Below are 23,613 nucleotides of genomic sequence, written 5' to 3'. Positions count from 1 at the left end.
CCCTCTGTCATACTCCACTGATCAGAGGTGGACATGAGAGGAGTTCATTAAGGTGGAAGAAAAATAATATAATAGGTCCTCCCCATGCATGCACTATTCCCGACCCCTGGGGGTGGCAAGACACCCCGTGGCTGTGCTGAGATCCAAAACACACATGCACAGAAGGAGGCGCTCACCCTGAGTGCGCTGGTATTCTTCTCCCTAAGCAAATTTCCTTCTAAAAATGGACACCTTGAACATAGCTGGAGGTTTTTTCTGGCTACTTTTCAGACCAACTCAGTTCTACCGTCTGCTGACTCGCTTTGTAATTCTTGGCTGCACTCTACCGGAGAAGGATTGGGCCCAACACTCAGCGCAAAAAGAATCAGCAATTTGCTGAGCAAACCAGAAAGCTCAAAGCTCTCCTTGTTGGTTTTCTGTCCTTTCTAAATGGATGGTTAGTGGTTTTTTCTTTTTTTCATTTTAACTGTTTTGTTGTTTCTCTTTGCCTTCCTCCAGCTTTACTGATTTTGAAAATGATCTTCATTATTGAATCATGCAATCATTAAGATTGGAAAAGACCTTGAAGATCATCTAGTCCCACCGTCCACCTTCCACCAATCCTGCCCACTTAACTGCATCCCTACGTACCACATCTACACATTTCTTGAATTAGGAAAAGGGAAGAGGAAGGCAAGAAGTGAGAAATAAATAAATAAATAAATGCAGTGAATGAAAACAGAAACTGTTTTGAGTAAAGAACATGGAAAAAAAAATCCAAAGGAGTCAACTGTTAATGAAAAGTTTTGCGTTCTCAGGAACAAGGAGTGAGTTTCTGTATGGACACACAGAAAGGAGCTCTAGTAGGGCCTGAGAGCTGTTGCCTTCTGAGCTCAGCTGGGTTGGTGGCATCCCATTTGTATGCTTTTTACAGAAAGCACAAATGGAAAAAAAGAGACAAGCTTTTTTTTTTTAACCACTTTCAAAACACTTTTCTTAGTAGTTCCTATGTTGATAAGCTACTAATAGACTTTGGACCACAGGACTAAGGCAACTGATACCAAACCAACTCTTGCTATTTTTGAAGTGCTGTCTGAAGCCAGCTTGAGACAGGCAGGCAGCTAGCATTCTCTCTACTCCACCTCATTGGTAAATGGAGGCACTGGTGGTTCAGTGAGCTCCTCACATGCTGTTTGAATTGCTCCTCCTGGCTGTGCTGCTAGACTTCGCTCCTGGAGAAACTTATGTTTGCAGCCAGGCAGGGGAGGGGGAAGGCAGAGGTTTCAGCAGTGCCACCTTTAGATCCCACGTCTTGATTCTCCACCTGACATCCATCTGGGGAACAAGAGAGGGATTTTGTACCAAGGAAATTCCTTTCCTTGTGATCTCTCTTGAGAAACATGGTTTCCAAGTCACATTTAATCATCCCAGAAAATGCTGGAGGGTATTCTCAGAAGGTTTCTGAGGACTGTTGCTGCATAGAAAACATTTAACTATCTGGTACCAAAGTCTTCTCCAGAGAGCTCCAGTGGACATTTCAGTGGCACTTGATGAATAGCTGGTGAAGGATCTCACGGGCCTCCTACATGAAAGAGGTTGTTGGAAAACAGGACTGTGGGATGACTTTTCCACCCTGGCTGTTCATCACCAGGCAGGCTCTTTGCAAGCCTTTTATTTAGCACGTGAAATCTCTCTGACCAAACATTTTATGCTAATGTCTAAAATGACAGCTGCGCTGTTGTTAATGGATGTACATCTCTGTTGTCTTCGATGCTGGTTAGCATGTCTGCATTAAAGAAAAGTTCACTGGGTTTGTTGAGAAGTGCCAGAGAATGAGGATGAATGACCTCCAGGCTTTTCTCGGCTGAAAAGCAAAGGGAATAGAAAACTGAGCTAAAAAGCTGTAGCCATCGCTGCAGCAGAGGGGTGAGGAGCACACAGTCCTGGTGCTGCACTGGCGCACACCAGCCTGGGTGAAGGGACTGTGGCTGGAGATATCCAGGGATGCCATCAGAGAGAAGAAACTATACAAATGAAATGAACCCTATACTCAAACACAGCGATATGACCCAACCCACTCCCACTACATCAGAGCTCTGTTTGGGTCATTAGTGCTTGTTTTAATTTATTTAGCCAATTTTATCGCTGGAAACACACAGTGATTTACAACCTTTCCTGAGTGCACAGATTAATAAGCCTTCTCCTCACTTCCCCTAGAGACAATTAGCACGTAGCCATGATGGGAAATGACTATGAGGAACACGCAGGCAATATGCTGAGAGAGCGAGCCATCAGGCTGAATCCTACATACAGACAAGGTCACCTGAAAGCCACCACCCATACTCAAATCCTCACCTGGAGTAAAAAGCTCCACTTGCCATGGGGCTGGGCAGAATGTGTGACAAAATGCAGTGAACAGCTCTCAAGATGCATCTGGCTGTGTGGAACAGAGCGTGAATGCAGACAGGGAGCTGGGGTCCACTAGCTGGAAAGAAAGAGATGGAGACCTCAGCTTCCTGCCATTGATTTTGTGTGTGCCCTCAAAGCCCCTTCTGCTTGCTTGGGCTGCTCCTGCTCTTTGAGACAAGCACGGATCCTTACTGTGTCCTGCCGATGTGCAGGCTGTGTGGGTGGACAAGCCAAACATGCAGCGTGGGGGTAAATCCTAAACACTGAAGCATGCGTGGGGATGAGGAGGGATGAAGGGACTTCTTTGAAGGCCGCCAAATCAAACCCTTGCCTCTCCGTACTTCTCAGGAATGACAGCAATCACTGTGTGCCTGTGACACCTGATCCTCCCTGCACTGCCAGGCAGCTCCGCCTCTGCAAGCTCTTATAAAGACCTGGATTTTAAAACTGGCACCAAATATTCAAATTCACTCTTTCATAATCTAAGGGAAGAGAGGTAGCAAGACTATGCCGGCAGCTTTGTCACATTTCCACCTGTTTGGGTTTTTTTTTTGGCTTACTGAAGTTTATTTTCCTCCAGTTCTGACAAGTAAAAAATACTTCTGTTCTTCAAAACAGGACAAGATCCAGATTTTGAGGGAGAAAATCTTTGAAAATGTCATCCAAAATTTTAGAAAAGTTTTCCATCCTTTTTTTTGCCCTCAGCAGATAACTTTGCAAAGAAGGTGAAAGGAAAAACTCCACTTTACAAGCACGGAAACTGAGTCATGTACAGATGTGTGCCCTCTGCCTTCCCTGCAGCTGCAGCACACAGCTCACACTGCAATGGCTTTGCACTTAGAATCATAGAATCACAGAATTGTTAAGATTGGAAAAGACTAAGAGCATCTAGTCCAACCGTCCTCCTACCGCCAATATTACCCACTAACCATGTCCCTCAGAGCTACAGCTCCACGTTTTGTGGACACCTCCAAGAACGGTGACTCCACCTCCTCCCTGGGCAGTCTGTTCCAGTGCTTTACCACTCTTTCTGAGAAGAATTTTTTCTTAATATCCAGCCTGAACCTCCCCTGGTGTAACTTGAGGCCAAGTAACTTGAATAACTCTGCTATGGTTCTCTACTATTCAGACCCAGAGACTGTGTTGTCCTGGCAGGATGTCCATGGCCATCCACGGAGCTTGTTGGCACAGCAAGGCCCATATGGAGCCCTGCAAGGGCTGTTTCTAGGGCTCCCTTCAGGACATCATTGAGGAAACCAATTTCTCTTCACACATGGACCCTGTGCTTTCTTGGCAGCATCTCATCTTTCCCATTGCTCAGACAGCCCATGGTGCTTCCAACCCTGTTCTCCGCATATTTTCCCCTCCCTTCTTGCTGCAGCACCAAGGGCCGGGACGGCACCAGGACATGAGCATGTTCCTCGAGCAGACAGTGGGTTGGGGAGGCCGAGGGAGCAGCTCGTGTGGTACAAGTATGCTGGGTTGTCCCTCCCTCCCCTCTGAACCCATCCCCACTGTTAGACATTAGCAGGTGGGAGGCTGACTCACGCCGGAGAGCCTTTGACATAAAGGGAGTTTTCACCCCACCTCTCCATCAATCAAAACTTAAACTTATTTGTGCTTATACGCTACTTCTTAAGTAGAGAAAATAAAAACTGGGTTTAGGAGAGTGCAAATATTTAACAATAAAAAAACCACATTAATTTACCCTTTTTCATTTCTACAGAAGGAACCTTAATGGAGTCACATGACTCTTATTCTAAGTGATAAACCACAGGTCATAAAGCACCACTTTATCACTCTGCACAAGCAGTATAAATAACAGCTATTACCCAACCTCACTCCATCTGATAAGCTCAGAGATTTTCTAATATACATTTCTGATTTTTTAAATAATATTCATGATCATTTCCTCTTGAGCGTTATGAGTCTCTGGCTATGTGGCCCTTGAAACCAGGGCCTGCAAGCCCTTGTACCATCTCCCTGATTTATGGCCACGTTGGTTGGGACTGACGCCCTAATGAAATCTGTGACACTGCATTAATGGGGCTGTTTGTTACCACCGGAGTTCAGCGGCTGGCCGTGGGCTCAGCGCCGTGCTCAGGAAGGCATCACAGGCTCTATAAAACCCACCCGGTGGGCAGCAAACCTGCCCCACCTGCACGCCATGGGCACCACTGCACGCTGCAAAACCCCTGCGAGGGTGCAGGCGGTGGGGTCATGGCTCTGCACCGCGCGCTGCAACTGCGCAAATGCCGGGAGCAGGCGGCAGGCTCAGGGTCTTCCCCGGCACCGCGGCTACGCGCACAGCCACACGTCTCTCAAGCGTGTAATTAATACCCAGCCCCCTGTGTGCAGTCATTCAGTTGCACAAGACACGGCAAATGTGCACCATCAGATTATCCACTAACAAGCACGTGCGTACGCAGTGTAACCGACACACATCCCTTTCACTGGCTGCGGCTCTGCAGCCTAACGGGACGTGCGGGCGAGCAGCAGCCGCTCCGTGCCTCCCCGCCATCCTGCCTGGGCTGCTTGCTCTGCCTCCAGCCCACAGGGCAGCAAGTGGCATGTGCCTGCGTGCCCGTGTGCTCACGTGGCATTTGGCAGCAGGAGCTGCTCCCGTCGGCAGACATTGGCCTCAGATAGCACTCAGCTCCCCCCCAAAATAATGTCTGCTTGGAGGGCAGCTCATGTCCTCAGCTCAGAAAAACCGAGCCAGCACGCACGCAGCAAAGCTCTCACGCACCCATCGCACAATAAAACATATCTGCAAGACAGTTATTTTCATAGCAATATGCCCTATATAGAGACACATTATGATGAGTTCAATCTCGGCACTGCCGTGGCAAGCAGAGAGCGCAGCCATAGGGAGGGCAGGTCGGTACCGCTCCCTGGGCTACGTAATGACTGAGAGCATTTTACCAGAGGTACATGCTTCAGTGTGTGGACCTGTCCTCAGCGGGCTGCAGCCATCGGTTCCCTTTTTTGCACTCAGACCCCATCAGCACACACCTTCTCTTGAGTTTCTCTTTGTCTTTGTTTCAATTTTCCTTTCTTAAAACAGTGTATGAAATCAAATATGAAAATTGATGGGCATGCGATGAAGACACCTATGCAAAGTTAAATTAAAAAAAAAATAAAGAGTGAGTATTTAGCCTTAATTCTGCCCTGGGATGAAGCACCTAACACCATGAGCTGCCATAGCCATATATTCCCTCTCAAATAATGCAACACAGAATGCAGTTTCTTCCACATGTAGGGAAGAATCTTCATTCCCATGTGCTTCAGCTTACAATGTTTAAAGCAGGCCCAAAATGCACATTCAAAATGTATACCCATTGAACCAAAGCCTTCTTCCAAAATGTTTTTGTGTAAGAAGTGGCAACGTTACTGGATGCATTGTTGTGCACATAAAACCGTGCCTTTTCTCAGCACTGCTTTCCTAGCATGTTCAATAGTCACAGTGGCTTACGAAGAAATCAGTTGTATGACCAATTCACGTCTGCTGGAATTATTAAATAATTAAAAATAATAAAGCATTCAGCTTAAAAAATGACAATTTAAAATCAGTAATATTGATGCGGCCGAGTTTCATCTATCCTGAAAGGGAAACAGCCTTGACAAGACCATATTTTTAAATAAAATGAGTGCGGTATTATTCTATCAGGTCTCTTTAATTCCAGCATCATAAAAATGTGGTATATCTTTATTGATAGACTTTAGCTGGTGAATTCTCTTCTCTGCAGCATATATATGTTAATGATTTTCTCGGCACTGACATACAATATGTTTAACCAGATGATTTTTCCTTTCATTCAGAGTTACCTCTCTGAGCAGTAATTTAGTGGGCAGTTCTCAAATGACATCTCTGAGAAATACATGCACTGCATTTTGTTAAGAGTGTATTTTAATGATATCTTGCTTGACCATGTTTCTTTTTTGTAGAATTGTAAATAATTCCTACTCTTCTTGTGATCCACAGCTGAAGGGAGACAAGACTGCAGGATGCTATCAAACCCAGTGCGTTTGTGATCACAGGTGACTTTGCAACAGGTTTTTAGTACAAAAGAAAGCAGAAAATCCTCTCCTTTGTGACAAACCACAGAAGAGACTCCAAATCCTGAAAAGACAGATACATATATATGCATTCTTAAGACAGCATTAGCACGTCATAGGAAAGAGCAGGCGGCACCTGGAGCCAGAGCATCCCCCGCTGCCGGGAGCTGCACGGGCACAGAAGTGCAGTGCGTGAACAGTCACAGCTGATCTCAGCGCATTGCAAATGTCACTCTAGTCAGGCAGGGGATGTGCTCTCTTTAATGATATCACTGAACAGATTACATAAATGAGTGAGAATTTATGTACAGAATTTGCATGTGTTTGCAACTGATCTGAAACTTATAAATACATTTCTGTATTTATACGCACAAGTAAATTAATATTGATTTCCAACCACCAAAATGGCATTCAAGTGCATGTTTCCAGGTGCAAAGTATTTAGCTAGAGAGCAAAGCAAGTGAATTTGCAATGAGAACAGTAAAACTGTGGATGCAGCTCTGGAAAGAATGATTTGCATTGTTTGGCAGCAGCGCCGCGAGGCTGCAGATGTTGCTGGTCTCTCCTGTGCAGGGCACTGTACAGTGGCTCTACAGAGGGGCTTGTCCCAGCAGCCACCAGTGAAACAAGTGCTTCGGCACAGCAGCACTGGCCTGGTTCCCCAGTGGGTGCTCGTTCCCTGCCCCAAAGAACTTTATTGTACTGGGTGCGCAGCTCAACTAAATGGGTAGGCCATTAAAGATTTACAGGCCATTGACACTAGCTGGCTCAGGGACATTGCGGCTACTGCATGTGCAGTGCATGCTCCTGCACTGCTTCACTTTCAGCCCCTGCACCTCATTAGCTCCCTGAATGGCTGTCATCTGCACACACTGAGCACCCCACTCCTCCGCTTCCTACCTCTAGCCCCACCATAGCCACGAAGGACCATCTCCCTGGCTTCCCACCTTCCCAGTCTGTGTCCATTCGTCTCCGTACATGACCCAGAGCTGGCGCGGAGCCTGGGCTGCAGGCACCCCCCCACACTGCCATTGCACTGCAGCCCCGGCCCAGGAGTGTGCATTTGGGGCCTGGTGAGGGCGGGGAGCAGAGGAGCTGCTGGGGCTGCGTGGCTCCAGCCCAAACCGTTTCCTTAAAAACCAAGGCTTTGGTTTTTAAGCAAGGTTTTACTATCACCTCTCTATGGATTTACTTCCCTCTCCCCTGCACCCCCAACTCCTCCTGCTGTTCGGTGCATTTTTCCTGGGTATGCTTTGTTGTTTTTGGGTTGTTTTGTTGTTATTGTTGCTTGCAGCCACTGGAGAGTTCCCCTTCCTCTGGTTAATGGCCCATTACCCAGCTCTTGCCATGCAGGGGTAGGGCCTGGGAATTGCTGAGTTCTGGAAAATCCTCCCGAGCAGGGAGCACTTCGCCAACAACAAAATCCTCTTTTTTTTCAGAGGGGATTCTGCAAAACGGGGTGGTGAGAGGGAACAGTCCCCTGTAGGAGGGATGGGGACAGAGCCCACGGGACCGTGGGGTGAGCGCGGGAGGGAGCCCGTACCATTGCTGCCTCCTGGAAACAGGCGCTGGCTGTGGGGAAGAGGGGGGAGAGGAGAGAGCTGGATTGTTAAAGGATTCAATGAGCTGTGCCCAATGTATTCGCAAGGTGCTTAAGACAGGCAAAGCTCCTCACCAAATACGGGCGCCAGGAAGCAGCGCAGTGCACATCTAAGCAGAGGGCATGCACCGAGCCCACCAGTGTGGGGACAGCCCTGCTGCCTCGCTCACATTGCCCCACAGAAACAGGCTGCAGCGCTGTGCCACATGCCAGCCATGGAAACACCGCTCCCACCCTCAAACAATGGTTTGGTGGGCCTGTCCTTGTGTCATGTAGGGCTGACAGTATCTAAAGGGCTGTAACAAAGAAGGGGACAGACTCTTCAGCAGGGTCTGTTGTGATAGGACAAGGGGAAATGGTTTCGATCTAAAAGAGGGGAGATTTAGACTGGGTAAAAGGATGAAGCTTTTTACAGCAAGAGTGGTGAGGAACAGGTTGCCTGGAGAGGAGGTGGGTGCCCCATCCCTGGTGACATCCAAGGTCAGGCTGGAAGGGTCTCTGAGCACCTGATGGAGCTGTAGGTGGCCCTGTATGTTGCAGGGGAGTTGGATCAGATGGCCTTTAAAGGTCCCTTCCAACTCAAAGGACTCTATGATTCTGCGATTCGCAGTGTGATGCCTGCCCTGGTCCCACTGGTGGCTTGTGTCAGAACAGCTTTATACCCAGGATGCTCTGGGAGTCATGTCCAGCAGGGTGGGGAGAAGCCTTCCCTGACTGTCTTTTGGCTCAGAGAAAGACCTAAAAAAAAGTTCAGCTGGAGATTCTGGTGAAAAGGATATCTGCAGGCCCACCCTGACCACGCTCCAGTCGCTCCCAAGCAGTGAATTCGTCTAGCTGAAGCTCTGGAGAAAGTGAAAAAAATAAATATAGAGAGAAAGAAACTACCCCACCAACCACTCACACTGTTTGACATTAAAAAGTGCTGACAGCAGAGAGGGAGGAGAGGGATGGAAGAAGGGCCACTTTCATCTCATGACAGTCTCCTGCCAGCCCCAGCCACCGCGTCTCCCTCTTACCCCCCTCCTGGCCCCTTGCTTTCCAAGGCATTTTATTAAATAGGGTCACAGCCCGCATTAGAGTCCCTCCCACAGCCCCGGCCAAAGGAAAACACACGCCTGTCCCAGTGACCCCCACCCGCCCAGATCTCCGGCTCCATGGCTGCTTCCCCTGTCAAGAAGCGCGATCCCCACCCCACGGCACCTTGAAGTTGCGCAGCAAAATGTCAGGGCAAAGGGCTTCAGGGAGGGGGAAGGTCTCCCCCATTTCTTTTTCTCTTACATTAATTATCTCATTTAGTTGAAAGAAAAGTCCAAAAATTGAGCATTCTCCTGGCAATTTATGATGCTAGAATGGTAATTTATGGCTCAATACAACCTTATTTTACTCATTCTTTACACGCACATGCAGATACACACACGTATACGTACACTTAAGGAGACACTACCCTGAATTTATCACACTAAGTGCGTGCCTGCTACAAGTAAAGGGATGAACATAATTTACAAGGGAGGACGGGGAGGGGTGCGGGTGTGGGGGGAAACGTTTAGAAGAGTTAATGTTTGAAAGTTGGTCTTTGAAGGCAGAGGCTCCTCTGGATAGAAAAAGAAAACCTAACTAATTAAAACTGATGTATCAGTTTCAGAAGAAGAATGTGCTGGTAACGAAACTGCACGGGCAAAAACAACAGGTTGCAGGGTTAGCCATGGCAGCTGAGACACGATCCGGGGAGAAGGTCCTGTTTTCAGCATCAAACCAGTGCGGCTTGTCATTTAACTCCCTGAGGCAGCTGCCAAAGCTTCCTCTCAAAGCATCTGGGCCCTTGTGGGACACACAACTGGGGGCAGAAGCAAATGTGGGTCATTGGTAAGACTTGAGTCATGGCCATGGCATGCCAACAATGTGACCCACTGCAGCTCTGGTTAGAGGAGGAGGAAGGGAATGCCATCCCACGGATGTGCTGCTAGTTGTTTCAGGAGTAACCAGGCACCTTGCTTTTGCTGAGGCTTCCATGTTGGCACTCTGACATTTTTCCAGGCTGTACCACCTCCAGGGAAAATGGCAAAAGAAAATCCAATGGGAACATACTGTCTTCATTGCTGCCTTTTCCAGTGTATAGGTACCTGGGGGTACCTATGGGAGCTCCCCTAGGGCCTCTCGAAGCCAACCCTTTTCTCTAAACTTCTGTGACCCTCTGAAGTCCAGGTGAGAGGTCCTTCCACACACCACATCCAAGAAAATGAAGGCAATAAATTCTAAGCAAATAACTACACTGAGACAAGAAACATGTGCAAAGCATCTCAACTGCTATTTGCTTTTCTTTTATGCTCCTGAACTTCCCCAACTTGACAAGGCATCTGTGTCTTTCAGCTTGGAATATGAGCCACAGGACTCATCCAGTGACTTGGACCTGGGTCACATAGCAAGCAAATGCCATTAAATCGATGTCAGCCGAGTGCCAGGTGAGCCCCCTGCAGCCAGGCAATTCTTCCGCTCTGCTCTGGGGGACCTGCAGTCGATTTGATGGGGCACTGACTTTAACCTCATCCCATTGTCTTTGTACAGGACCAAATGAACAGGTTCCTCCGTATCACTGATTTCTTTTGCCCTTGCAAACCCAAAGTACTGAAAACCACCAGGATGGAAGGCAAAGTATGGGTATGGAGGAAAACGGCAAGAAATGACCTTTTGTTTAAAAAGTATAAATAGATTAAGCAGTAAGAATCATTGTTCAAATGATTTGAGAAATGCTCATTACCCAGAATGTGCCTTTCTGAAAACTGCTCAAGCTGAGAATGCCCCTTTAAAGCGATGCGGCTCCAAACTGGGCAAAAGCACACAAGACTGTGTGTCCATCTACCCAGCAAAACAGCAAAACCCCCAGCAGGTGATCTGTTTGTAAACACAGAACACCCGCTCAGCCTGGTGGGGAAGGTGTTATTTTTCTTACTGATTTCTCTGTAGATATTGGCTTGTTCACAAATCTTACAGCAACCCACAGCTGTGGCATTAAACAGGTGAGGAGAATAAGGTTTTTTCTTATTGATTTAGGGATGGTTTCATTTGTAAGCAAAAGGGCAGCTGTCAATAGACGGCATGATCTAGAGAAATCCTAAGCACGTGAGCACTCCGGAGCAAGCCTGGGACGCGGGGCTGTTGAATCAGGGCCAGCAGCCCAAACCCGGCTTTATTTCACATCGCATCATAACTCTGTTGAGTGAATGAGAGGGAAGAATTACTAAATGGGAGGATGGAGAGGGAAGAAGAAGAAAAAATGTCTGTTTCTTGTCCAATAATATCAGCAATATATTTATAGAAATGAAACAAGGCTAATCTTCATTCTTCCGTGCTTCTCAGGGAGCCCTGTCTACGTTGTCTGTTTCGTTTAGGTTTCGCAGTCTTCACCACAGAGATTATCTGTATTTTGTGTCTTGTAGAGTGCTGGGCACTTTTTATGTAATAGCAATAATCCATAAAATACACAAATAAAAAGGTTGGAGCAAGCAGTGGTGGTGCAGAATTGTTTCTGCCTGAAAAGCACAGCAACATCCAGCAAGATAGCTGCGTATTTTGATAATAAAATGTGTGCGCATTCATGTGCAGATATATATATGTACGTATATGCGTGCATACAGTCGGCAAAGGGAGTCAAGGAGGGAATAAGTTGATGGCATCTGTGTCTGTGTGGCACCTCGGCATCATGTGCAGTCCCCTGGCTGCAGCCAGAGCCCTCTGCCCGTGCTGCGAGGGACAGTGTGCAGGAGATGAGGAGTGACAGCCCGTCAGGGCGGCAGGATCAGCCCGCTGCGGAAGGGAAACTGAAGCAGGGTGTCAGCTCCAATTGTCTTTATCCCGTTCAGGGAACAGGGCTGGGCGATGCAAAGCAGAGGCAGGAAGAAAGGAGGCCGAGACATCTGGGGACTAATCCCCCATCCCCCAGGGATGCTGCACCCATTCGGGATCCGGGCTGATCCCTGCATTGCTCCTGACCCTGTTTTCCTTCATCCTGCACCCAAGGGTGACAGGTGCCCCCATTAGGGTGCCCAGAGGGACCACTGGAGAAAGTGGGGCAGCAAGAGAGTTGTGCTGCGTGCTGAGACCAGGCAGCACGCAGGGAGCCGGGGAGGGCTGGGAGGGCAAGGCCTATAATCCCCTCGGTAAATCCACGCCTGAGCTATAAAAGGATAATCCATGTGCAACCCTGGCCCCACTTACAGGATTTAGCTCTTAGTGTGGAATACTAATATTTGGCTGTTTGTTTACCCCTGTGAACTAATTTGGCAGATTCTTATGATTCTCACAGGGAGAATTTATTTCGATTTTGATATTACTCAAAGCCTTGGGTCCTGGAGTCATAGGATTATATGCAAAGCTCTGAGCAGACTTTTTTAATCCTTTTTCTTAAGAAATAACTATTTGTTGTGGATGTGGCAAAAAGCTTGAAAGCTGGCCTGCTGTTCCACAGCACAATGGCATCAGAAAGGAAGCCACTTGCTAATTCCTTTTTTCCTTTTTTTTTTTTTTTTAAACATGGTGATTTTTAAGCCAGTTTTGCAACTGTGAGCTGCGAATGGGGATCAAGCCCATGATTCCAAGGAGTCGACATGGCCAAGCCAGGCTCGGTCTGCAGATTCCCAGTGCTGCGGTGGCTCCCCGTGCCTGCTCCTAACCCAGCGACACTGCTTGGGGACTTCGGGATGATGGGCAGACACGGGGTCCTTTGCACTCAAATAATACGCGGCCTTTGAGGAGAGAGGGGGGGGTCAGGAGGAAAAACGTCACGTGTTAGGATCAGGAATTCAGCCCTCAATTAAAAAGTAACTTTCTAACCTCGGACAATGCAGAGAATGGCTTTAAAATGTGACACACGCAGCCCCTTAAAACAGAGAGCCAGTAAAAGAATCCCAGCTATGTTATTTTTATAATCTTGGTGGTTTGAGGGCTTGCTCTTTGATTTTTGAACAGTTTCAATTGAGTGTACGAGGGAAGATGTGTTTGTTTTTAATGCAAAAAGCAGCGTTCGTTGCAAAGCGTAAAGAAAGGGGATGAAAATCACAGTTCTCTCTGAACATCTTTGTGAGAGTTCCTCTCCCAGCACCCTGAAAGAAATTAAAGGCTGCAAGTATAATCGCAATTAGAAACAGGGCAAGCTGGGATGTTTCCTAACTATTTGTCTCTCAGTTTAGGAAAATACCGATTTTTAATTCTGCACCCAAATAATTTCTTCTGAGATGATTTAAGTACCCGCCTAACGTGGAAATGCTGCAGAAGGGCTCCACAAGCCAGGGCCTCGAGGACAAAGCTGGCAATAAAATAACAAAATTTATCACAATAAAAGAGTTCTCTCCCGTAGTAAAAATGGAGGCAGTTCCTAAAAAACAAACCTTCGTAAATCAGGCAAACAAGACAGGCAGATGAGAATCACATCAGACAGCGGAAATGAGGCAAAAATAATTTAAATCATTCACACGTTTTGAAACTTCGCAGGACTGAGAAGAGAGCACAAAATCTCGCTGAATAAATCAGGGACGCCGCCAAAATTTGCGATAACAGTTTCAACTGGGAGCACCAGGTACAAATCCTGGGAGGCCAGGAAGTTTTTAGAGGACGCACGTGCAGCGCAGGTACCTGTTGTATTTTCCTCCTCGGCAGATCTTCCTGCAGAGCTTCTTTTGGACGCCTCAGCCTCTCGGGCTGAACAGGGAGCTCCACAGGCTTGCTTGTTCCCACCCAGCTGCGTGCCTGTGCCGGAGCAGAGCAGCGGGCGAGCGCACGAGGATGCTGGAGCAGTCCGCAACACTCCCTTTCATTCCCAGCCATACCCTGCCAACGTGCGTGTGGCTAAATGCACGCACCGGCTGTCATTTTTACCCCTTGCTCAAATGCTGACAGCCGGTTCCATCTCTGGTAGTCGCTGGTAATAATTAACCTGAAATGATACCGAGATTTGGAAAATGGCACCGGGGATAATTCCCCAAATTTGTTATGAAGACAATGGGAAGGGGAACAATGTATTCACACAGACAAAGGGGAGGCAGCGTGTGGCTGCCTGATTTTCCAGGGGTTTGGACTTCTGTTTCCTGCTCTTTTCTTTTCTGCTTGTCTTCCAGCGACAGGAGTGAAGAGCCCTCAACATTAGCCAAAACTGAGGGAAAAACATGCAAGATTGGAAGCGATCTGTTTGTTTAGTTTATTAATAAGATCCAGGGGTGACTTGCTTCTGCATATGTACTTCTTCCTAGGGAAGAAATATCAGGTACTAAAGAACTCTTTAATCTCCCAGAGAAAGCCGTAACAAGAACCGACGGATAAATGCTGAAGCCAGACAAGTCCCAATTAAAAAATAAAGAAGGGAACTATTTTTATTTGTTTTATTTTGTACAAGGAAGTCAGGGCAATGAACCGTTCGAGCCGGCTGTTACAGGAAGTGCCAGAGTCTCCCTGGCTCAGCCTCTTCGGATAAAGACTTGTGTTCCTTCTGGGAGCACAGCTTGACTCACACAACTTATTGTACGCAACAGAGGGGCAGCAGGGTGTGCGTCTGTGGCCCACATTACACAGACAGTTCTACAAAATCATCCAAAAGTGTTCTGTCTGTTTAAACCGTATAAAAACTTTTAGCCTCTGCCTCTTTTAAACTGAGGGCTTAATTAAAAAAAAAAAAAAAATCAGGAATATGAGAATTAAAATCCCCAACAACCGAACAATTATTAAGGAAAAAAAAAAAAAGGGAATCAGAGGGAATGTGTAGCAGCCATGATGCATGCGGGGCGACCACAATGGCGGGTGGCAGGACAGCACGGTCAGGGCTGTCCCCAGCACCATGGGCCTTTGGGGAAGGGGCTGCTCAGGCTCCATGGAGAATCCTGCCTCGCTGGTTTCCAGCTGAGCAGTTTTCCACACTCAATGGCCGTCCCTGCTGCTTTCATGCAGGGATGTACTCTAGCTCAGAAGAGAGCGGTTCTGTTTAGATAGCCCCAATCCTAGCTTTACCTCATCCCTTCCAGCAGAGTCACTGTAATTAAGATTTGTTAAGGTTTGGAAGAAATCTCATTAATCAGATAAGATCTGAACTTTATTTTCTTTTTAAAGACCCAATTTGATCTCTCTTGCTTGTGATAATTGCTCTCCTCTTCTGACATGGAAATTCATTTTCCAGGCACATAAAACACAATAGATTTCCATTGTCAACAGCAGCAACCCCAGGAGAGTCAAAAAAATATTCCTCCAAAGGCTAAAAAGACTGTTGGGATCAAACCCAGAGGCAGTTGGGGAAAGGGAGCACAACAAGGGGTGCCGCTGAAGGGAAGTGGGCTGGGAGAAAGGGGTTTGCGCTGTTCCCAAAGGGGCATCAGTGCCACGGGGGGAGTGAGGACAGCAGGACCCCACTGCAGCCCTCAGGGTACGGGGCTGAGCCACCTTGGCCTGCTGAGGGCTCCCTGAGCTGAGGGGAAAGAGCATCCTTCTCCCGAGTGTATCGGGAACCAGTGCTTCAAAGAGCGATCAGAAACGCTCCCGGACGGCTGACATTTCACATGAGGCAACACCAGGATAAATGACACACTGTGAAATATACTCCACCGCATCAAATTCTATCAATCAGCAGGATTCCTAGTTTCTAAATGTCAGGTGTGGAACATGTACTCCGTGGGAACATCTGAATCAGAGGAGGCTCCCTCTCCTCCTGTTCAGCTGAGCAGCAGGTGCTGGGTTGGGGGCCCCAGGATGGAGCTGGGCCACGGCTGGGTGCAATGCAGACAAACAGAGCACATTCACCCCAGGGCCTGCTGTCTCCAGGAGGGATGGGCAGCAGCACACGACGCCCCCCGGCAGCCCCTCAGCTTCAGCCCAGCTGACCTTCACCTTCATCACATCACACCAGCCCAGCGGTTGAGCACCAAGGTCGGAGCTATGCCCACCATCTCCCTGCTGCTGCTCATGCCACCCTGCCTGGTTTGGGCCCATCCACACCAAAAGGTCCACAGCTACAAGTGGCTTCAGCCATCCCATAACCATCACCAAACTGCAGTTTTCCAGGACTTCCGCAGGGCCACATGGTCCTGCAGTGGCAGAAGGCTTCATCACAGCTCAGCCCAGCCACCTTCTGGAGATGCTGAAGCTTGGAGGAGCAGGCAGGGACACAAACTGCTACCAGGCACTCGTGGCTTCCCAGGGACAGGCTCTCTCTGGGGTGGCCAGCATGGTGGGCTGTGGGCAAGCAGGGTGGCAAAGCAAGGCAAGCCCTCCCACCACCAGCTGTGGGCACAGTGGTGTGCTGAGGTGCTAATAGAGACCTAGGGCGAGCGTCCCAGCCCTGCCTGACTCTCGCCCTCTCTTTGCAGAGAGAATCTGCAAACATATTAATCTCATCTCACACACAAACCCTCCGTCCTGATCCCAGAATCCATATATTAGGAGATTTGCATAAATTACCAGCTATCAATGGAGCACATGAGGTGCGGGGGCTGAAAGCCAGCGCCCTTGCCAAGAAAACGGTACAAGAGGACTGGAAAGAAGGGAGAGGGAGGGGGCTGTGAGCACAGCCCTGGTGAGCAGAGGGCTGCAACATCACGGCTTTATGTTGCTCACTGCAGCCACTGTACCCTGCTCCATTCCTCCTCCTTTGCATGCCCTGTGCCATGGCACCTTTCCTCCACAACTCCCCTGAGAAGGAAGGGTGAGCACCCTCTCTGCCCTCCACTGCTCACACCCATTGGTGCTGGGAGCACCCGCTGGGCCCGGGCCCATGATATGGTTGTGGTGGTGGGTACAAAGGTAGCAGGGAACAGGGAAAGAGCTCCTCACTGCACCACCTTGCACGATCAATGGCTTTGCATTTGCCATCCACAGCAGAGATCGCCCTCACTTTCAGCTTCTGTGAGACAGCAGGGTTCTGGAGAACCAGTATTGCATGCCCCACTGGGGCATTCAGCAGGTCCTTGCCTCCCAAGGGGCTTTGCCTCTGCTGTGAGAGCAGGAAGGGGTGAGCTCAGCCATAGCTGGCACCACCTGGCCCAGGCACAGTTCTGCCTGCCTCAGGTGCACTGAAAAGGGCATTCAAGGCTCTCTGAGCCACGAGGAACATAGGCAATGTTTGATGAGGGTTATGAGAACCAGGAGCAGAGGCCTTCGTGGCACATAAATACTGAGAGGAAAAAAAAAGAAGTAGTGAAACAAGCCCCTATCCACAGGCTGATGACCAAGCAGAAGGCAGACCCAGCAACACTCCAGTGTGGGCTAGGATGAGGACTCATTGGGATGAAGCTGGTTGGCCAGCTCCATCCCCATCACATTAGAGTCTGGGGCAGAGCCCCCCATTGCCACCACCCCAAGTCTCACAGGTGCCAGTCTGAGGCGAGTCCTCATCCCAAGAGGGGACAGAGACGGGTCCTCCCCAAGGCGGGCAGCGTGCCTGGCTTCTCCTGCAGCACCTTCTGAGCCTCGCAGGCAGCAGCCCCGGAGAACATTCCTGCCGGGGAAGAACCCCTGCTCGGGGTCCCTTTTGTCACCTCGGAGCACAGCCCGCTCCTCCCGCAGTCTGTTGCTGCCCTCTCGGGTCCGGCGCCCGCATTGCAGCAAGGTGCGGTGGTGGTGGGAAAGGGGGTTAGGAACAAGCTCCCTGCACCAGAGCATGCTTTGGGAGAGACACCTGTCCTTCCTCCTTTCCTCTGGACAGATGGATATAACAGCTGAACCTGATGTGTCCATAGGCTGCTGTTAGATGCTCGATGCACGAACAGAATAGGCACAGACTTAAGCAAAACTATGTGGCTATAGGACAACTTACATAACAACACAAAAATGCGACGTACAGCACTTGCTTGTAATAGCACAGCACCTAGCACAACAGACACCATCCGTCCTGCGACACCAACGTGCAGGAGTAGGTCCCTGTTCTCATGGACCTTCACAGCTCACGTATGTGTAGTCCAGGAGAAGCAAATCCAGCCTTGGTCGAGCACCAAGGGTTTCAAAGAGGAGGCCGAAGCGGAATTGAAGCTCATGCCCCGCACCGCTGGAGCATCAGGACTCTATGCCCTCGGACCAGGAGCGCGCAACCCCGGGCAGCCCCATCCCATGTCCCGCGGGCGCTCCGCGGAGCTGCGCACGGACCGCGGGCTCCACGCTGTGGCCAACGCGCGGCAGCACAGGCGGCTCCGGGAAGGGACGGGCCGCTGCCAACCCCAGCCGCATTTGCAATTTTGTCACTCCCAGCGTCCCCAAAACTGCAGCAAAATTCACCCCCTTTGGGTCTGACCTCTCCTCTCTTGGGCCCACGGAGCAGCTGCCCCTATGCTTACTCAGGACGCACACTTCAGCCCAGCTACAAGACTGCTTTTAAGCTTTTTAAAAGCGAAATCGGGCCCTGAGGTGCCAGACCCTGAGGCTTTCACATCCCATCGCAGCCACCACCTTTAATTGTAAACCTCACGTAGGATCATATCCCGATGCCAGGGGTTGACATGGGAGTTTTCCCACCCAGCACTCCTCTTTTGCTGTCCTTACACGCATGGGTACTTGTGAACATGTCCGGCTTCACCCACATCATGATTGCATTTGCCTCAGTGCCTGGGAACCGCCTGTCCGGGACTGGTTGTGCCCCATGCAGGGACACTGCATGGTGGCAGTAAGGTGCCTTAACAGGGCAACATCTAATGGCCTAGCAATAGGCGTCCAGCCAAGCAGATGCACAAGGCAGTGTCACCATTAACAACTCTGCCCCAGGAGAGAGAGGGTCTGACAGAAGAACCTGCAGAAGCAGTAAAACCAGACCAGCCAAAAATGAGATCCGGTGATAGGTCTTACATGAATCAGTGGGGGCCTTTTTAGCTCTGGAGCAAATTCCTCAGAGCAGCAGTGGAGGTTCTTCTGTCCTCGTGCCTTCAAACCCTGACAGAAGGCCCTTTGGGAAGGAGGGCTTAGACAAAAGAAACCAGGAGAATTCCCGTAGTTACCCACAAGCTTACAGAGTAACTGAACAGCTGCTTCTTGACTTAAAATCTCTCCCCGGCTGCGCCTGAGCTGCACAGCTCTTTCAGGTGTGACAGGCAGACCTGCCTCCAGTATCACAGCCTCTGTGTGGGTGGGGACAGTGACTCAGGTGGCTTCTTAATCTGTCACAGGAACAACCATCATGTACCCATCAACCTCACCAATTTCCAGTTTGCCTTAGGATCAATCCAGCTGCTGCTGTAAGCAAGAGGAACACATTCCCATTCCTGACCTGGTCATAAGCCAGAAGGAAATCTCTGTGTTTTCCTCCAGATGCCTTTCACCAGGGTCAGAGCAACTGCACTGCAACCCCTGGCACAGAAGTAGTGCCAACGCAGAGAGGACCCATCTGCTCTTCAGGACCATGGCTCCCTATGAACATCTGAAGTGCTCCCTCCACTAATCCTTCTCAGAAGTACCCCCCCCTTTGGAGCAGCAGAGGCTCTCCCAGCTATGCCCACAGTTTCCCAGGAGCTCCCCAATGACTTTGCTAGATGTAAGCTCAGGAGCGCAGGGCCCTGTTTCAGCCTCCTGTGCATCCACTCGTGCTGGAGGGCAATACCGTAACTGAGAGCTCACATAGAAGTATCCTAGGACCCCAGAGACTCCAGACCTCTAGTTAGGCTTCAGAGAAACACACCACAATGAGCTAAGAAAACCCATCGCTCACTCATTTGCTTCAATTTTCACTCAAATTCCCTCAAATCTAGACCACAGCTCTCCTGCCACCCACTAGAGGCTTTCTGCCTTCCAGTAATCCAGCTCCATTTTTATGGCAGCACAGAGGAGTTTGCTCACCTCTGATGTATTTGAAATCTAGGGAATGTGGAGCAAATGTAGAACACTGTGGAGTGTGGAGATCTACACATTTTGGGTTTGAGATTATGTAGGCTCACAAGAGGAGTTGAAGGATCAGAGAAGAGGAAATTATCATGCTAATGTATCCAGAAACAGAAAGCCTTACTGTCCTGCACTTCCCAGTAGGAATAGGACATAACATCTCCCCAGTACCCCAGCTCTGGTGGCAAGAGATAAGAACTGGTGTTCTCAGCAGAGAGCTGACATAGGTACAGACTGTTGCTCTCAATACGTGAGGTCTAGGAGACTTCCACTTCCAGATCTCTGAGCAGACTGGTGAGACCTAGCAGGGAAAAAGCATCACTTACATCTTTTTTATGTGAGGAAGTGAGGCTCAAAGTCCCTGAATTTAGTGCTGACGTAGCACAGAAATACCTAAAGAAAAGATGAAGCTGGCAAAAGGCTACAAAACATAGGCAGCAAAGCAGAGAATGGAGTAGGCAGGGAGGTATTCAAACAAATGCAGAGCACTTTACAAGGCACAAGTCTTAAGAAGACCTTCACAGTTGAAGTTGACGAAAGGAGAATATTCTGTGTTTGGTTTTTTTTTTGGAGGGGCATCCTTTGAGAGTTGCCTTCATGTGAAGGTTAAGATAAGAGAGGAATTCTGTAGGTAAATGTCTGTTCTCATAGAGGTAGGCATGCCTTAGCTTGATTTGGTAGTGGGACAACAACTTCTCTGTGATACATAAGTATTAGCAAAGGCAAGCATTCTTATAGCTGCAAACATTATGAGTGGCTAAACTAGCAGACACACCAGGCAATAAATATAATCATTCTTTCTAATATACCATGTTCAGGGAGATGAGATTAAAAGCAGAAATATGGAATAAGGAAAACATCATTGAATAACAATTCACAAAAAACTTCTCCCATCATTATTCTCACCAATTCTATCCAGAGCTGAACACACACCTTGACAAAGCATTTTGCCTTACCAAAGCCCAGCCTTTGGCAGTTTGCTGTACAGAGCCAGAGACATCCATCCCAGCCTGCCTGGGATCTCACTGAAGTCACACTTTGCTAATGATCCAGGCACTTGAGTCTCAGGTTCCACGATCAGATACCACGTCCAAGATAAGGCACGTTCACATGGTTGTGGACAAGTTAGCATGGAAATGAAAGGTCCTATGGTGACAGGCAGAAAGAACTTACTGCTCTTCCACACTAGCCTAGCTCCCCACTATGTTCCTTATATTCCTGAGATGCAGTGATTTTGTCTATTTTGTTCCATTTAGGTAGTTCTTACTGTCACTGGTTAGTCTGAGAAGGTTTCTCCCCAGAGAGGACTGGAGTCAGCTCCAGTCAAAATGGAGCCAAGCTGCTCATACCTTAAATCCAATGGGATTTCCCATTTTGGTGCCCTTGTTCCTTCAGAAGCAATTCCCTCATCAACTGCTCAGCAGGTCTGGCCACCAGATCCAGGACTCAGGGCAGTCAGTAGGGCCGCCAGGGCTATATACCTTCTACTACTGAAGCCCCTGGGTCCCTTGGGGTCCCATCACAGCCGGGTGGCACTGGCAAAGCACATTTCTACTTTCCACCCACTCAAAGACAACCTTCTTCGATGTCAGAAAAAGGGAATTTGTTGTATAGAAAGAAGAGGAAAAACACCTTTTTGATACTTCTGCTACTCATAAAAGAATCACTTTCACACACTGCCCTGACATGCCCTTGTCCCCTTTCAGTAGTTACATCAAAGCAAGAGGTTTGAAGACTGACAGCAAGCTCATGGAGTGAAATCTCATTGTATTAGACATGAAAGTCTCAAGTTCGGTTCCAGTAAGTGACATGGCTTCTTGGCAGGGCAAAAAATGGTTGCTCCCAGGAAGGTTCTGACCGCTGCAGGCTCTGAGAACACATTACCCGAGGCAGCAAAAGCAGATAGAGCCTGGAGGCACAAAAAGTGACCAGGACTCAGCGCTCCCTTTCTGGGAGGCCAAGGCAGCCGTTAACCTGCAGTGACTCTGCAGCTCCCAGCCTGAGCCAGGCCTGATCCACCTAGCCCATCAGTTCTGCCTCATTGACTGCACACAACCTCTTGCAAATGCTGCTGTAAACAGCACACTCTTGGAGGAGGCTGGAAGGTGGCACTGGTGAGGTTCACAGGCCATCTCCTGGCTCCCCTCTCTAAGCACAGCCACCTTGCCATGGGAAGGAAACCTTTGGCAGCTGTCTTGTGCTGAGAGACAGGGCTCGCTGAGTGTGGCTGAGTAATTCCAGCCTCTCCGTCACTGCAGCTGCATGCATCCTCGTTCTCCCAACCCAAGGATCGCTGCTTCGCTGAATCACCCCATTAAATTGCTAATATCTTATTGTTCTTTAAGATTTCGAAACTTGCTGCGAAACGTTTACAGATAATTTTTTTTGCCTGCAGTCACTGTGCCTAATGCCCAGTCATTGAGTGCCATATGTGTTTATATGCACTGCAATTTTCCACTTGATTACATTTTACCACAAACACTTTCATCCACTCCGCAAAGACAGCAGCAACACATCCATAACGTTCAGAGCAGCCCAGATAGACAGTGCCCAGACAGAAATATCTCCATACCAGCCAGGGCACCTCGAAATTTTGGATTCCTGACTGCAGCTGATTCAAATTCTAGTCCCAAAGTCCCCAGGGCCACAAGCACGTCTGCCACCTAAAGAACGCATGCAGAGTTAGCCTCATGCTCCAGCTTTCCCACTGAACACGGGACACTCACTGTGGGGAAGTGACAAGCATCTGCCATGTGATGATTAAGAGCTCTCAGTCAAGTATCATCCACCTGAGCCCGCTGTACTAACAAGCTCTGCTGACAGACACACTCAAGTTCACTGAGAAAAGTCCTCATAACCCTGAACACATTCTGAATTCACCAGGCTCTGAAGCCATTTCAGTGAATCATAGAATCATTAAGGTTGGAAAAGACCACTAAGGTCACCTAGTCCAACCATCATTTTATGGGTTGGGATGAAATACTGCACATCAGGTGATGTGCTGTCTAGGGTAAACTCATCAGGTCTTATAATCAACTTCCTGTTTAAATAAGGTACAGTTAGATCAGGTCAGGGCCTTGGTCATTCAAATTACAGTTAATTCTAAGGGTGGAGATTGGAGATACCATAGCCTACCTCAGCAAGCAAAGTTGAATTTAACAGGTGAAAGCAACAGTGAGAGCCCACTGCTGGACACTCTCAGCCTCCCCTTTCTACGGTTTAGCTTCCTGAGAAGGAAAAGACAAACCCAGCTGCATTCCGCTTGCTGCTGATGTCTTTCTCATGAATTTTGTCACTGCAGTGCCACATGACTCAGAGCCTTCAGTGCACACAACAGGCAGGAGCTTGTAAAGACCTAGATCCCACTGGGGCTGTCCATGATTTAAAACAGGCTCTCTAGGACAGTCAGTATTAGCCACATTGGTCAGACTTTATTTCTGCTGATCTCATATGTTCTCTGAAAACTCCGACTGAGGTAAATTGCTCAAGACCTTCAGCATACTCTCTTCTTAAGTTACATTCAAGAAAGAAACATTACTTCCCATACTAGATGTAAACTGTCCTGGCTATCTTCTGCTGGGAAATAAAGCCCTGCTAATTAGAGTCCCATTGCTGACTGCACACAAGGGAGCACGTGTAACTACCCCTTGCCAGAGAAGAGGCATTGAAGCCATCAGCAGTCACTGGCCTGGAGTCACAATGCCCGTGTTCCTCACCATGGGCACATGAGCACAAGC

The 23,613-nt window shown here is 48.7% G+C and overlaps 1 long non-coding RNA gene across 1 annotated transcript in view; it reads right to left on the bottom strand.

The window, feature by feature from the left end:
* Positions 1-23,613, bottom strand: part of LOC110399775 — a 95,728-nt gene that overhangs the window by 71,145 nt on the left and 970 nt on the right. Inside the window, exon 3 of the long non-coding RNA XR_002439399.1 lies at positions 13,673-13,973. This is a non-coding gene — a long non-coding RNA (uncharacterized LOC110399775). The remainder of the gene's footprint in view (positions 1-13,672; positions 13,974-23,613) is intronic.

This window comes from Numida meleagris, chromosome 5 (assembly GCF_002078875.1).
Source record: "Numida meleagris isolate 19003 breed g44 Domestic line chromosome 5, NumMel1.0, whole genome shotgun sequence".
Classification (NCBI taxonomy): Eukaryota; Metazoa; Chordata; class Aves; order Galliformes; family Numididae; genus Numida; species Numida meleagris.
The sequence above is the reverse complement of the archived record's forward strand: the minus strand, read 5'-3'. Positions and strand labels throughout refer to the sequence as shown.